This window comes from Argopecten irradians, chromosome 14, assembly GCF_041381155.1.
Source record: "Argopecten irradians isolate NY chromosome 14, Ai_NY, whole genome shotgun sequence".
Lineage (NCBI taxonomy): Eukaryota > Metazoa > Mollusca > Bivalvia > Pectinida > Pectinidae > Argopecten > Argopecten irradians.
In genome coordinates this window covers 34,198,568-34,212,567 of record NC_091147.1, presented here as the reverse complement: position 1 = coordinate 34,212,567, position 14,000 = coordinate 34,198,568, and the positions used below count along the sequence as shown (strand labels likewise).

The following is a 14,000-nucleotide window of genomic DNA, read 5'->3' as shown; positions in this document are numbered from 1 at the left end:
ATCATAACAAAGGCAAGACAATTGAAACTCATTGTTCTCCCTGAGTGGGGATGAAAGCTTTTCTGTGTCATAACACACTTCCACCCCCCACCCCCCATATAAAGCCATTTAGATTCAATGACTCTAGATGTTTATATTCCTCATATAGGTGAACACGTGCTGAATGTTATGGTAATATGTTCAAACCAGTCTTAGCGACCACCTCTGTATAAAGACCACCTGCTTAAGAAGACCACTTTCTTAGCGTCCCAAATGTCTCAACTTCCATATTTGACCTTTTTATAAAAAGCAATTTGCTATAAAGACCACATTCTTCCTGCCCCTTGGCTGGTCTTTGAGCGTATTCTAAAGCACAACACCAAAGCAAGTCGTTATAACATGTGGATAACAAAGAAGAAAATAAATGATTATCATAATATTGTTCTTAGAGCAATGCGAGTAAAATAATTCGAAGTAAAGAAAGGAAATAAAATCTTGACACAAAAAAATGTCAGAATCAGTCTGAATTCGTAAAAGTCTACTATAATATACTTCCTTTTGAAATCACTGGTTATGTTATTATTTTGACGTAAACGAATTTTAGTGAAAAATAACTTAAACACAATAGCGCAAGACAAAATTTGAGATAATTCAATAATTGTGATAATAATACCATTAACAAAATCATATAATCTCCAATTATAATTAAGCGCAGAATATCTCTCACTGAAATGACTTTCGCCTAAAAAATACTCTACGTTTACATTTTCCCAAAACTGAATGCGTCAAATTAACACCATATTTAGACATGCAACATTGATATTTTGATATTGAGTTTGTTCTCGTGTCTAAACATGTCATACTTGAAAGCTTACCGTCAATCGTATGTTTTAATTTATTACTTTACAGATCAGTTTCATTGTTAATGCTTTGATTTTCTCTTTTTTCCTTGTTTTTGGGGTTTTTTAAAATATTTTTTTTTTATTTTTTTTAGATTACTTTTTTAGGTTTTTTATTTTGAACTTCCTATTACCGTCAGGGAAAATTATAAATGCGGGCAAAATGTTCTTGATTTCATTCAACATGATTCCGCTAATGGATTTTAAACACATAACATCAATTTTAAAAATGGTTAAAAGCAAATTCTATGGCTCAAATTTGATATCATGTGTTTTCATGAAACGTGATTAACGCCAATACTTCAATGTGGAAATGTATCATATTGTTGAAACAACGGGAGGCTATATGTCCGCCAGTCTGTTTTAGTCACGAAATAGTTTCACATTATATGTTTGCCCTCAAAACGTGAAAAAATCAATTTTTATTTCTAAGATATAGTTCTTGACTCGAAGGTCCCGTAGTTTTCAAAACGATAGAATATCCTGCCAAACCCTTTTCGATACTCCAGGGGTTACTTTCACTGTCGTTATAGCTACCTCTGGACCATATCATATTACTGAAGACACTTTAGGAGTAAAATAATGACTAATCATATGTCTTAAGATATTTCCTTTGAGAATTACAAGGAGAGTGACGCTCAACTTCAAAGCAACACTAGTACTGTCAACCGCAGTGTACCGTTATTCTACCGTTATTCGGTTATTTTCATGTACATTAAAGGACCATATGACCTGCTCATTTGGCGTTAAACACAGAACCTTCCAGATTGATGGGGTGGATTTCACATCAGTGATAGTAAACCCTTGAGTATAGGGGATTCTGTCAAACAAGACATTCAAATGTTGTGAATCTTCAATAATTCGCTCTAAATTCTCGATAAACTGCGTTCTTTCGATTTGCAGCAGTAGTGTGAAAAAACACACTTTGGAACTGCAACGACATAATTTCCCGCATGTATAACATGCTTTGATAAGCATATAAAACGAACTGAAATTCAACGCTGACATTCCTCAAATTACCAGGATGCAACAGAACTCGAAGCAATAAAACCTTACTGTTCTGCACTTTTAAACATGCAAATGAGAATTTAATCTTAATTTGAAGCTAACAGGGATATTTTTTTATGATTTTGACACATTTAAAAAATCATTATGTTTAAATGTTATTTCGATTTCTAATTTCTGTACTTTAAATTGCATCACGAACCAAAGTTTATATGGAAATGATTTTAAATTACTGTCTTGTAGCAACGACTGTCGACAATTCAAATGACATACTAACAGTACGGACGGTGTAAACAAAAGCTAAACAATAATTTTATCGCTTTCTTCGCTTTTGGTATGAAATGATGGATTTTATTGAAGGATATCGAATTTGCAAAATTATCTCTTATGTGTGAGAATACTTTTTTTTAATTCATTTATTTATTTTTCAATTTTCAAGCAGTTTCCGTTTTATAGCCTAAAACTGGTTACTATTTGTCAACAAACTCTCTTAAGATCTGCACATTACACTATATATTAAGAACAGAGATATAGGAAGCGTTTTATTGACAAATCCACCAAGACTAATAACTTCTTTGCTGCTACGTATAGATGTATCAGGCAAGCAATAGCTGGTAAGGGCATGGGTCACAGCATGGGTATATACAGATGTATATATATATGGTAAACATATATGGTAAACTTCATAAGTTTCAAAGACATTGGCTATGACTTTGATTTCATTCCGTAAATGTGTCATCAATATGCTTTTATCTAAGTTTTATTAGTTAAACGTCCTATTAACAGCCAGAGTCATTCAAGGACTGGCCGGATTTGTTGGAGAGAGAAAGCTGGAGTACCCGGAGAAATCCACCGACCAGCGGTCGGTATCCGGCAACTGCCCAACTTGGGATTCGAACTCGCGGCCAATAGGTGTAGGGCTTCTGGTAATATGTAATATAGGTGGAGGGCATCTGGTAATATGCTATGCCAATTATAATATTGGCATCTTAACCACTCGGCCACTGCGACCCCTAAACTAAGTTCATTTATGAATATACGATTGTGTTAAGAATTAACTTTGATATATTTTATATAACATTTACATATATGCAAGCTAATCCTTGTTATTAAATCTTTTTTAATTTTATTTCAACTTTTGTTGATGGACTTTATCTCTGAGAAATTATAAACGGCGGTATTGACCAATCAAATGCGACATTATAAACTTCCACGTCATTTTCTTTACGATATGAGCTGATAGAACAATCGGAACTCCTCGGATGTAAAACATAACCTTGGATATGATTGATGTAAGAATAAACATTTTCTTTGCCGGAAAACATAATTACGCCCTAAATGCTCATAAGAAAATGAATAGTTACTAAAAAGTTTAACTCTTATAGACGAATTATAACCCTTTTTACTTCGAGACGGACAACACACAGCATCAATGACCGGACGCTCTTCGATGATAAGTGTCCTCGATTACAACCAGTTGTTACGAAAGTAGTCCTTTGGTTTCAAAATGGATGCTCTTACATTGTATGTCATATCCGAGGTCAATATACGACAGTTATATCCGAGACGTTCCGAGTGGATTTAGGAGGTGTTGGAGGTGGTGGTTATGACATAGTTATAGATCTTCTTATCGGCACAGTAAAGGCAAAAAGCATCAGGTCATATATAGATTGGTCGGAAATAGCTAGTGATGTGGCACGGAAATTCAAACAGGCAGGAAACAAACTGGTTCGGAGTAAAGAAAGAAGCTCAGATAGCGGCGAGGGCGGCGTATTATCGACGGCTCTATGGAGGGATATGGACCTATGTAAGTAAGCCATATTCTACGTATGCGATGAAAGAGGGTGCTTTAGATACAGGAGTAACAATGATATATATGAAGTTACGGAACAGCAAAAATTTGAGAAATTATTTTAGTGTATATATCAGGAATCGTACTTTTGTTGATATACTTTCAACACACAAATAAAATATGTGATCTTTTCACAACTTCACAGCTCCGAGGCCTTCGAATACCTACACGCTTGCATTTGGTCAATTGTTTAAAAGATACATTGAATATCGTCCGCAATAAACGAAGAACTTGGGACAATTTTGTATTGCATACTATCAGACCATCGATATCTGATAGTTAAGAAGCAATATAAGACACAGGTAATTTTATCCTTTGATGTACATTAAAGAAACCGTATAACAGAAATCTTTGGATGACTTGTGGCTTTGCCCTTGGGCGCGTTTTCTCTGTAATCTTCAAAGCAAGGGAAGACAAAACAGATTGATCAGTTTTGTTCTCCAGAACTATTTCCAGTTTCACTATGAGATAGTTAATGGATTGATATTACGGTACTGATAGTAACCCCTGGAGTATCGAAGATAACCATTAGTCGCACTTCTTATCAAGCGTCAGTTAAATTGAATCGGTTGGAAAGCAAGTCTGATATGTTAAAGCATGACAAACATTGATAAAGAAAGAATCTAGTGTATCCCATATTTCGGTTTGGAACGTAAAATGCTGTACAGATGGATGTCACTTGTCACTTCCCTAAACAATGGCTTAACTATTTTTCTTTCGAGTACCCAAGAGAATCAATATATCCAATTGACATCACAAACATAAAAACACAGAAGTAGCTGGTCATAAAACCAATCCGCAATATTTGTTTCTGAACTGTGTCATGAAAGTATTGAGAGATACTGTTGGAACAAGAATGTTAAGGGTGGAACTGATACAGAACAGAAAAAAATAGGGACTCAAAATGGCGGAAATAAGAAAATAAAGGGGATCTGAGTGTTCAAATCTTGCAGAGTGGACTTCAGTGAAAAATTAAGGTTATCCGAGGTGAAACCGATACAGAATTGAGCACTAGAAAATCTTGCAAAGGAAAAATCAGGGACTAAAAACGACGGAAATAAGAAAATAAAGGGGATTTGATAATTCAGATCTTGCAACGTGGACGTCAGTGAAAAAATAAGGTTAACCGTGGTGAAACCGATACAGAAAAGGAAAAAATAAGCACTATAAACGACGGAAATAAGAAAATAAGGGTAACTGAGATTTCAAATTATGCAACGTGGACGTCAGTGAAAAAAAAGGTTATCCGAGTTAAAACTGATACCAATTTGATCACTAAAACGATAAACATAGAAAAGGAATTTGATTTGAGAGTTTGAATCTTGCAATGGTAACGTCAGGGGAAAAACATCCGATCCGTCTGCGCATTTCAAATTCGCTTTAATAACCCAGTGAAGCTGACTAGATTTAATGGAGACAAGTCGATACAATCAGATCAGTTGTGTTACATAATGTTTCACTGACTGATAAGTAGGTGCAGAGAAACTATCAGATAATCTAATGAGTACAGCGGTAATAATTGCACCTCTTCCCTGTGAAGTAAAAAAGCACTAATAAGATTGCTACGTTTATGACTTACAGAGTTTGTAATAAATACGATTGATTATGTTTTCACTCTACCAATTTCACAAGAATTGCAACACTAATGTAAAATGTGGAAATATTATCTTTTTTTTGTTTCATGTTTCACACGTTTGAAATTTGCAATCATGAAACGGCGTATATGTAAGGAGGCTATATTTATCAGACAATCACAGCGTCAATGTATTCATATTGCTTTAAATTGCAGTTTGGTAAGAGCACTGTAAGATGCTTTTGTGATATTTCAATAACCTATGACTGATGAGCGTCTACCTTTATAAATTTACAAACTCGTGTGTAGCTACATGTACCCATGTTTCAGTATCCAAAGAAATAAATACTAAAAAATGAAAACTATATATTACTGTAAACTTATTGATTTTCGGGGGATATAATTTTCGTGGATTTCGTTTTTTGACCAAAATCAACGAATTCACATCTCCACGAAGATTTTAATGAATGTATACAAAATAAAGTTTATGTGTTCAAAGGATCATTACTGGCTTACTGCATGAAGTCTACCACACAGTACAGATGACATTGTCGACTGTGTGATTTTACCAGTAATGTGTAAGGTCTTCTCCACGAAGTTCAGTGCCAACGAAATTGTAAAATTGTATAATCCACGAAAATCGAGCCCAACGAAAATAAATGATTTCACAGTATTTGAAATGACAGAATATTTACGAAGTACCGGCAGTTTTCTTTACTCTTTAGTAATAATTTGTCAGTACGTTAAGACAATCTGACAGCTGATGATTCCGCAATATTTCTTAACTCTGATTGCAACGTTTAAAAATGTATGGCGTGTCATAGGAGTCGCGCAAATGTGAATCGCACACCGCACAACTGAGCACATTATGCCCGTACGATATGCGGACGATGTCTGCACGATAAAAGCACCGTGTTTTGGTACGCTGTGTCACCTCACGACTGTATAATGTCTTTGCAACTCCAAATATGGCGGTTTTCTAAAATCACAAACACACGCGGTGTTTTTAAACAGTTCAGATGCAATTCATCGATGATGTAAAATTTGATTTGTGTCAAGGCGATCCTTGAGGCGCATTAACTTCACATATGAAACGAACGAGTAGGGTATCGCTAATTGTAGTTGACATTAACTTTAATTGTTGCCTGATGCTAGAACTAAAACATTGAAAGGATTCTGACAAAATGCATGATTTGCTCTCCCAGTTTCCTCACATTTTTTCTGATTTCTCAAAGTGCTCAGCCGAAAGGCTTTTTCAAATTCTCATGGTTTTGGCAAATCGGAAGTCTGTTTCGTTTATGTGTTTTAATAATTGAATTCTCTTTGGTAGTTTTTGGCGCAGTTAAAAGGTTCAATTGGCATTTGATGCATTAAAGTGATTTCTTGGTAAAAACACCGACAGAAAGGCCAAATTAATTTCAAGAATTGAAACATTTTAATTGATGATGTGTTAAAACCCATTAAACTGACGCCTTTTAAATCCTTTTAAGCGCCAAGTACAATGATCTGATTTACCGTAACACGGGGTGAGTGGATGGGTCATGATTACCATTATGTCTTCCTCAATAATTCAGGGGTTACTATCATTGCCGTAATATTTACTCCTGGACTATGTCATAGCCAAACTGAAGGTTCTGTGTCCTTGAACGGATGAGCAATTATTTCGGTCGTTTGATCAAAAGAATTGCATAATGGTACAATGTGGTTGCTTTTGTGTCTTTCACGATGAGCGTCCCTCTCCGCAATCTTTAAAGAAAGTTTCTGCTGGCCTGCGGTTGATCAGGTTTCTTTCTCCTGAGAGGATTCAGGAGTGGATATCGAGGTCATTATATGAATAATTGAGGTCAAGAGGGCTGAACTAGCACTGAAGTTCATGTTTACAGTTTGTATGCTGTGCAGGCTTTACTATTTATAGAACCCTTGCCAATTCTATAGTGCAACCTCACTGAACCATACTGCCAAAAGACACCGAACAGCGCACCCAATCCGGACACAATTGGGGACGTCTTAAATAACCAATTGGTAAAGTGGTTTTAAATTCCGCCACATTTTCAATTGTCCAGTATCACATGTTTCTGATTTTTTGGGAATAATTTTCATAAAATCGTGTTTTTCAGTTACTATTTATCTACTACCCACTGTAACGCCAGTGGCTGAGGGTAATGCAAATATTCCGTCTTTGCATATCACAGAGTTAGCTCATTTGCGGGTCGGTATCGTTTGTTACGTCATTATTTTGTGAGCGCAATTCACGTCGTTTTCTCCAAAAAGTATGACGTTGCGCTCGCAAACACATGACGTCTCAATAAATACTAACCTGCAAGAGCAGATAACTCTGTAATATGCAAATACAGAATACCGCAGACTTCGAAAACATAGGCACTACAACACTTTGTACGTGTGGGAAATTGAAATTAGATAATCCTGGTTGTTAATAAGACGTTCCTATAATAAACCAAAACAAACTAAAGATATGGTGCGTTATACACACAAACAATACGTGGTAACATTATATACTGTAATGCACATTTTATTAAGCACTTCTAGTGCCAGTAATTTAGCTATAGAATACCATTGAGCAGTCAATATTTTGATGTTAACATTATCATTACGTGTCCCTAAAGTGTTTCTGTTATGATGAAAAACAAAAAGGGGTTCACACACATGTGAGGGTGATGTACATGTACTAAACCAATTATGGCATGGTTGACAGGGGATTATTGCCTCATAGTATTGTCTCGAGAACCTTCGGCTCGAGCAGTATTCCATCCCAAGACAATACTATGGGGCAAAATTGCCCTCTCAACTAGGCCATAATAGATAATATCTATCCATAATTGTTAAATCATCATGGAAACCATTATCGATGTTCCAAGTGGTTACTTTTTGTGTCATCTATATATCCACAAAGACGGTGATAGTAAGCTCTGAAGTATCGAGAATTAATGAGGGTTATGCTGGAAACTTTCTATTAACTATATAGTATAATGTCCTGTGAACGTAATCTATTTTGGCATTACGATTGCACTAAATACGATTTATGTACGTCATTTTAGCAAAATAAGTACTTTTGTATTGCACTAATTGATCGTGGCACGACATTTTTCATTTTTTCTAAGTTCCCCGCTAAATTTTTACACGGTACAAACTATTGAAAATATAAATATTATATCATCAAATGTAATCAAATCTGCTGAATTAATTTGTGTATAATGCAATTACTCTGAGAAAATTATTAATGTAATGATGTTGTCAATAATTCTCTACTGCAATGTTCTGTATGTAGGTCAATTATATTTGAATGATATTCAAACATTTGTGTAAATAAATTGAGAAAAACAGAATGCAATGAAAGAATTTGAGAGAGGATGAATTCGAATTGGAATGAAAGATTTTTTCAAATGTGAAATTTGTTTTCTTTAGAACAATGATTCATAGAGAAAGTACATGTGACGCTGAAGATAACGGAATGGAAAAGTATGAAAGCAGATGTGTGTAAACAATGCTTCACGTGAGTATAGTTTTTCTTAAAAACACCATTCTTCACGAGAAATACAGTAACGTCTAGAAATGCATGCTATGTGTCGTTCTGGCGCGGTGTATAGATGACTGCTCACACACAAGTTTTAGTGCACGTGTGAAAAAGGATGGTATGCGTTTGTATTACTTGCCACATTACTTGCATCAGCTGTCAACAGCCGAGACTTTAGAAGTTTGGGCCAAGGTTACATAACTATATAAAATCCAGATGTGATGACTTACAAGGACGTACGTATGTATTTGTACGGTAACTTTAAACTAGAGCGAAACAGACATGGTTGTGGTACAGCATTACACGAGTAGGGCGGTCACACGCAAATAAATATACTATTTAACATAACAATTATAGACGCGTGAACATGTAGATATGTTCACGTAATAACAGCTTCTATGTTGACCGACGCCATGTGTATATGAGAGAGCAAGACTGTGGGAATACACCGACGAATGCCTAGATTCTCATTCTGCTAATGTTTGTTTTATTTATAGGAGCCCACGGGACTAACTGTTTGTACTGGCGAGACAGTCCCTAATAGCGAACGGTCGGTCGGAAGATTTGCATTATCAAAGTGGCTTTGGCAATGTACGTATACCTAATGGTGGCAAGACATTTTATACACCATGGTTTGGTTCTTAACTTACTGCTATTTGACTTGTTATTCCATCCTCGATATTCCAGGGATAACTATCACTGTATTTCTATTATATGCAGATAGTGATAGAAACCCCTTGAGTATCGAGGGTGATATTAATTTGGCTGGTTTTAAACGTCCTGTCATTCAAAAAGGTTACAAATTCAGATATAACGACAGTGATATTTACCCCTGGAGTATCGAGAGTGTTGTTATGTTCAATGCCATGCCAAGTTTACAAATTCGGATATAACGACAACGATAGTAACCCCTAGAGTATCGAGGGTGTTGTTATTTCCTAAGACGTGCCAAGTTTACAAAATCGGATATAATGACTGTGATAAGAGACCTTGGAATAATCGAGGATGTTGTTATTCTGGCTTGTTTTGATATCGTTGAACGTCCTGCGTCAATCAAGGACGTGCCAAGTTTACACAGCCGGAGCGCCTATATGTATAAATACAGACTAACGGTCTGTACCTCGCAACTACCACATATGGGTTTCGAACTCCTTACCTAGATGTTCACCGTCACTGGGACATGTATAAGTCCACTACTGCCTGAAGCCATACACCACAATTACTGTAAATCAGCTTATTTTCGCGACAACTTAATATTGCGATTTGAAATCCAATAATTATTCCGTCTTTGTACATTATAAAATTACCTCCCTTGCGGGTAGGTATCTATTGTGAGATCATTATTTTGTTAGCGAAACCCACTTTTTTTTTTGCGAAAAGTATGACGCTATGCTCGCAAACACCTGACGTCACAATCAATACCTACCCACAAGGGAGCAAACTCTGTAATATGCAAAGAAGGAATAATAAATTTATACAAAGATTTTTTTTCGCGGCGATTTGTTTTCGAGGTTTTTAACCAACCGCGGAATGCGTGAAAAATAACCACACGAAAAAAAACATGTTGGTTTACAGTATATTATTAACTTCCTAGTGACTTTTAGCGACAGGTCAGCTGGCTTTTAAAATGACTCCCCACAAGCCAGAAAGCGCAAAAAATCGAACCAGCATCATCACTACATAAGGTCAACGGCGAGGTTCGCCGTACTTTTCCATTTTAAACATTAGTCGCGAAATCCATCGTATCGGCAAGAAATCGAGCCCGCATAGAGAAACTTTTAGAATCTACTGGAAGGTTCATATACACCCTAAAACTCGTGGCAGAATGGATATTATCGGCGTGGTCCGTATCTATATGACTTAACCTTGTCTAATCTGTCTGCAGGTGCCGTCTGATAGTCGTGCAATGTTCATAGTGACAGATGTGTAATGTTAAACAGTGTTCTGAGAGTTACAACGTAAGTTAATATCAATGTGGACCCACTAGTGTCCATAGATCGTTTTAGAGGCTTAAGGGGGCCTAGGAACCCTCTGGTGGGTCAACATTGATGTTAACTGCAATACAAGTACATTTTCAGTCCCTGTGCAATGTCAGTTAAGTAATAAAACCACAATGAAATTTTAAATGTAACGTATCGTTGGTTAGGAAAACACGATTATTTCAACTTTGTCACATTGGTCATGTAAATACGACGATACAATCATTTTGCGACATTGGTAACTTTGTGACGAAAACACAATGGATGCGCAGTTGATAACAAAATCACGACGAAAGTAATTAAGCTTTTGCTAAGAACAAAGAAATCAAAGCTGCTCGCCATCATCAGTCACTAACAAATCAAGTCAATTGTATATAACGAAAGACACCAATGCAAATATAGCAATGCATAATGCAGTACATATGCGATTTATCAAATGTAAGTCTAATGCCAAAGAATAAGTGGAGAATTATGGGCTCGATGTCGCAACATATGTTCAGGGTCAAAAGGTTCAAGGGAAAATGATATAAACGCGATGGGTTAGTGAGATATTGTCTTTTTTATGCTTCTTTGGTGTAATTTACTTTGACATTAACGGAAATAATCTTAAACCTTTTCCTTTACGTTACTGCATAGTTGTTAAATTTTGCGGATGTAACATTTCGCGATTTACTATATTGCCATTATTCGCGGGTGATTATTTTCACGAATTATCTTAGCAGCATTTGAAAGCGTCATTTAGACGACAAGCTATAATATGTGAAAACCACGCTTATATACTTCGCGAAGTACATGTTTTAAACTTCACGAATATGGATGGATCCGCGAAAAAAAGACCACCACGATTATAACACCTATACAGTACTAGTAATTTTACTCAGTTTATCAACAGGTACACATGAACTGCCAGGATTTTATTAGTGTCACACGATTCTCTCGGCAATTAACAATACACGACTCAGCTTACTTCGACTAGTTTTTTTTCTTTCCATTTTCTCATTACATCTATGACAGCCTTGTTACGATAGTCGACAAGTTTAATACGACGCGTCAGTCAATTTTGTGAATAATACGAGTTTAAAGACAAATAATAACACCATCCTTTTCCTCCTGTTACATTAAATCCTATTTAGAGACAAGTGCAGCGAATCATTTTCGCTTTCAAACATTAAAAGAAAAATCATAAAATCCGTTTTTAAATGAACAGTAATAAAAGATCGATAACCGGTATAAAATTCGTGGTTTGACATTCGTTATAACTAGCTAATAGTTACGACAGCAGTAAAACTCTTGTTCCAGGACTACAAGTAATTACGTAAACCATAAATGTCATACAACATAACAGTTTTAAGTTTGTTCCTGTATTTCAGTTTAATAATCGATAACAAAATTAATTTTACCATTTTCTAAAACTTGGAAATGTCGCTATTAAAAGAACATAACATGACAAAGCGGTCGCCATGAACTTAGATATACTGTTCTTACGAAAGCATCGGCCGAGACTCAGTAGCGTATTATAACGTAAGTCATATTGCTATATTTGATTTACTGTGTTTTCAGGGCATGAGAGGACCTAAAAGCGAAGCATCTCTCAAATAAACGGTTCGCAACTGAGCGTATGGGTGTTTCGTAATGCGATGTAATGTAGTCGGCACTTTCGCAATTGACAAGCGTTTTTGTTTATGTTCTAAAATGAACATTTGGCGTCTTACGTCCTCGCTGTTTAGTATACTTGCATTGCTAGCACACTGAATAATTCAGGAACATTTCCCTCAGTATACGTTATATATTGGGTATTGGATTATAAGTTATGCGTATGAGAGGTATAACACAAGCTAATTTGCTGCAGTAAAATGTTTTCTGTCGAGTTCGCAAGTCCATGTCCAATGAATTATTAATGATAGTAAAAGCTTGAAAGTTGTAGATATTTTAACTTCCCGTGACAGTTATCGTTTAAATGCCGTTGGCGCGATTCGTTACATTTAATTTCCTATCTTTTCCAGATAATAAATCGGTTGTATTTCCGAGAGAAAAAAAACAAACTCAACAGAGTTGAAAGGTTAGGCACCTAACTTCTAAAAACATACATTATTGCGGTTATAAATATACACACGATTAAAGTCAAGAAGTTTGGATAGTAAATATCTTTGCCATGAAAATAAGCAAAAACACTCAAGTTGAAACTTTTGAAAGAGAATGAATGAAATATTATTAAGTATATAAAAATGATAAAGTTTACATACCTTTTCATAGAATAAAAGTTCCAAGATACAATAAGATATCCAAGAAATCGTTCACTAAGTCTAAAACATTCGCACAAAGTGAAAGCACGTTTTTTCTTAACAACCATTCAAATTGTAATCTACTCCAAAACACAAAGTATATATCTTCGTTTATGAACTTGTTCGTCTCTTAAGATAAAAGTAAATTAATGAAACTATATCCTGAAGAACTCACGTGCATTTACTTTACATTGAAATGCACATCGTTGAGAAAGCATGCGTTCTCCTGACGGCAATAATTAGTACAATATATCACAACTCGGCGATAGACAGCTGACCGATGTTGATAAGCCACGCCCCTTAGATATTCTGGTATCAGTATCACGCACGTGATATGATCAGTTTCATATCAATCAAGCGTGTCACCATAGAACCACGGTCGCCACGTGCTTGCCTAGTGACGGCGCGTGGTGTGCTGGATATTGATGCTCGTGAAGCAGACTACGGTACTGTCCCTTACGCTGTGTGCTGGGCTGTTTGGATCATCACGGTCTCTTATATTGTACCCATTCATGAGCGCGTGACATGTGGCAATCCTCTGAACAACATAGAAACATAGACCACACGCCGTCGTCGAAATCCAAAAGAGTTAAAGAAATTCCAAAATCAGCCATTGTGTTCATATATATAATTACATGCTTATCCCCTTAATTTATTATCAAGCCCTGCAGGTAAGGCGCAAGATATGTACCTGCTGCCTTTATCATTTTTTCTTCCTAACTTATTTTTTTCCTTATGTCTCCTCGACACCACCTCACAACCGATCTTCGATTTAGCGTTCGTTCAAGTGAAGTAGGCTCTGGGTTCTGTCTTCTGGCCGAGACACACAAAATTGATGGACTGCTTAGCACTCACCATAAAGTGAATGGGACGACTGGTTTGCCAGTTGCCAATATCAT

At 36.1% G+C, this 14,000-nt stretch overlaps 1 protein-coding gene across 1 annotated transcript in view; it reads right to left on the bottom strand.

The window, feature by feature from the left end:
• The window catches only part of LOC138307409 (uncharacterized), a 130,186-nt gene extending 116,673 nt beyond the window's left edge, over nucleotides 1-13,513 (bottom strand). The window contains exon 1 of the mRNA XM_069248149.1: nucleotides 13,063-13,513. The gene's annotated coding sequence lies outside the window, so the exon portion shown is untranslated. The remainder of the gene's footprint in view (nucleotides 1-13,062) is intronic.
• Between the last annotated feature and the right edge of the window lie 487 nt (nucleotides 13,514-14,000).